The sequence below is a fragment of the Cricetulus griseus genome, chromosome X, assembly GCF_003668045.3.
Source record: "Cricetulus griseus strain 17A/GY chromosome X, alternate assembly CriGri-PICRH-1.0, whole genome shotgun sequence".
Classification (NCBI taxonomy): domain Eukaryota; kingdom Metazoa; phylum Chordata; class Mammalia; order Rodentia; family Cricetidae; genus Cricetulus; species Cricetulus griseus.
In genome coordinates this window covers 75,078,881-75,081,759 of record NC_048604.1, presented here as the reverse complement: position 1 = coordinate 75,081,759, position 2,879 = coordinate 75,078,881, and positions in this window count along the sequence as shown.

Genomic DNA, 2,879 nt, shown 5'->3' with positions numbered 1-2,879 from the left:
ACTTCAAGTACAATATTGAAGAGATATGGAGAGAGTGGACAGCCTTGTCTTGTTCCTGATTTTAGAGGAAACGCTTTGAGTTTCTCTCCATTTACTTTGATGTTGGCTATTGGTTTGGTATATATTGCCTTGATCATGTTTAGATATGTTCCTGTTATTCCTGTTCTCTCCAAGATCTTTATCATGAAGGGATGTTGGATTTTGTCAAAGGCTTTTTCAGCATCTAGTGAGATGATCATGTGGTTTTTCTTTTTCAGTTTGTTTATATAGTGGATTACATTGATGGATTTTCGTATGTTGAACCATCCTTGCATCCCTGGGATAAAGCCTACTTGATCATGGTGGATGATTTTTCTGATATGTTCTTGTATTCGGTTGGCCAATATTTTGTTGAGTATTTTAGCATCGATGTTCATGAGGGATATCGGTCTGTAGTTCTCTTTCTTAGTCATATCTTTGTGAGGCTTGGGTATCAAAGTGATTGTAGCCTCATAGAAAGAGTTTGGCAATATCCCATCTGCTTCTATTGTGTGGAACAGTTTGAGGAGTACTGGAATTAGCTCTTGTTTGAATTTCTGGTAGAATTCTGCAGTGAAGCCATCTGGCCCTGGGCTTTTTTTGGTTGGGAGGCTTTTGATTACTGCTTCTATCTCATTAGGGGTTATAGTTCGATTTAAACTGTCTATCTGATCTTGATTTAATTTTGGTAAGTGATATTTATCCAGAAAGTTGTCCATTTCCTTTAGGTTTTCCAATTTTGTGGAATACAGGTTTTCAAAGTATGACCTAAAGATTCTCTGGATTTCCTCAGTGTCCGTTGTTATGTCTCCCTTTTCATTTCTGATTTTGTTAATTAGCATGCTCTCTCTCTGCCTTTTGGTTAGTTTGGCTAGAGGTTTGTCTATCTTGTTGATCTTCTCAAAGAACCAACTCTTTGTTTCATTGATTCTTTGTACTGTTTTCCTAGTTTCTACTTTGTTGATTTCGGCTCTCAGGTTGATTATTTCCTGGCGTCTACTCCTCCTTGGTGAGTTTGCTTCCTCTTGCTCTAAAGCTTTCAGTTGTTCTGTCAATTCTCTAATGTGACTTTCCTCCAGTTTCTTCATGTGAGCACTTAGTGCTATGAACTTCCCTCTTAGCACTGCTTTCAGGGTGTCCCATAAGTTCGGGTATGTTGTGTCTACATTCTCATTAAATTCTAGAAAGTCTTTGATTTCTTTTTTTATTTCTTCCTCAACCCAAGGAATGGTGCAATTGGGAGTTATTCATTTTCCACGTAAATGTAGGTTTTCTGCAATTCGTATTGCTGTTGAATTCTAGCTTTAATGCATGGTGGTCTGATAAGATACAGGGGGTTATTTCAATACTTTTGTACCTGTGGAGGTTTGCTTTGCTGCCAACTATGTGGTCAATTTTTGAGAAGGTTCCATGTGGCGCTGAGAAGAAGGTATATTCTTTTGTGTTTGGATGGAATGTTCTATAGATATCTGTTAAACCCAGTTGTGTCATAACTTCTTTCAGATCCTTTGTTTCTTTGTTAAGTTTCTGTCTAGTAGTTCTGTCCAGTGGTATAAGGGGGGTGTTGAAGTCTCCTACTATAAGTGTGTGTGGTTTTATGTGTGGTTTGAGCTTTAGTAATGTTTCTTTTACAAAAGTGGATGCTTTTGTATTAGGGGCATAGATGTTCAGGATTGAGACTTCGTCTTGATGGACTTTTCCTGTGATGAGTATGAAATGCCCTTCTTTATCTCTTTTGATTGCTTTCAGTTTAAAGTCTAATTTGTTAGATATTAGTATTGCTACCCCAGCTTGTTTCTTGAGCCCATTTGATTGGAAAATCTTTTCCCATCCTTTTACTCTGAGGTATCGCCTGTCTTTGAATTTGAGGTGTGTTTCTTGTAAACAGCAGAAGGATGGATTCTGTCTTCGTATCCATTCTGTTAGCCTGTATCTTTTTATGGGTAAGTTAAGACCATTGACATTCAGGGATATTAACGTCCATTGTTCATTGGTTCTTCTTAGTTTTGGATTTATTGTTGGTGGTATCATTGCGTGTGGATTTTGCCCTTCTGTTTCTTTTTGTGTTTGGTGAAATTCGATTAACTACTGACAGTGTTTTTGTGAGTGTAGTTATGTTCGTTGGGTTGGAGTTTTCCTTCCAGAGCCTTCTGTAGTGCTGGATTTGTTGATATGTATTGTTTAAATCTGTTTTTGTCGTGGAATATCTTGTTTTCTCCATCTATAGTGATTGAAAGTTTTGCTGGGTACAGTAGTCTGGGTTGACATCCATGCTCCCTTAGTGCTTGTAGGGTATCTATCCAAGACCTTCTGGCTTTCAGAGTTTCCATTGAGAAGTCGGGTGTGATTCTGATTGGTTTGCCTTTATATGTTACTTGGCCTTTTTCCTTTGCTGCTCTTAATATTTTCTCTTTATTCTGTAGATTTGGTGTTTTGATTATTATGTGTCGGGGCGACTTCTTTTTGTGGTCCAGTCTGTTTGGTGTCCTGTAAGCTTCTTGTACTTTCATAGGCATATCCTTCTGTAGGTTGGGGAAGTTTTCTTCTATGATTTTGTTGAATATGTTTTCTGTACCTTTGAGCAGTATTTCTTCACCTTCTTCTACACCTATTATTCTTAGGTTTGGCCTTTTTACGGTGTCCCATATTTCCTGGATATTTTGTGTTAGGGTTTTGTTGGACTTGAGGTTCTCTTTGGTGGATGAATGTATATCCTCTAGCGAGTCTTCAGTGGCTGAGATTCTCTCTTCCATCTCTTGAATCCTGTTGGATACACTTACATCTTTAGTTCCTGATCGTTTATCCAACCTTTCCATTTCCAACATGGTCTCATTCTGTGTTTTCTTTATTGTGTGTATTTC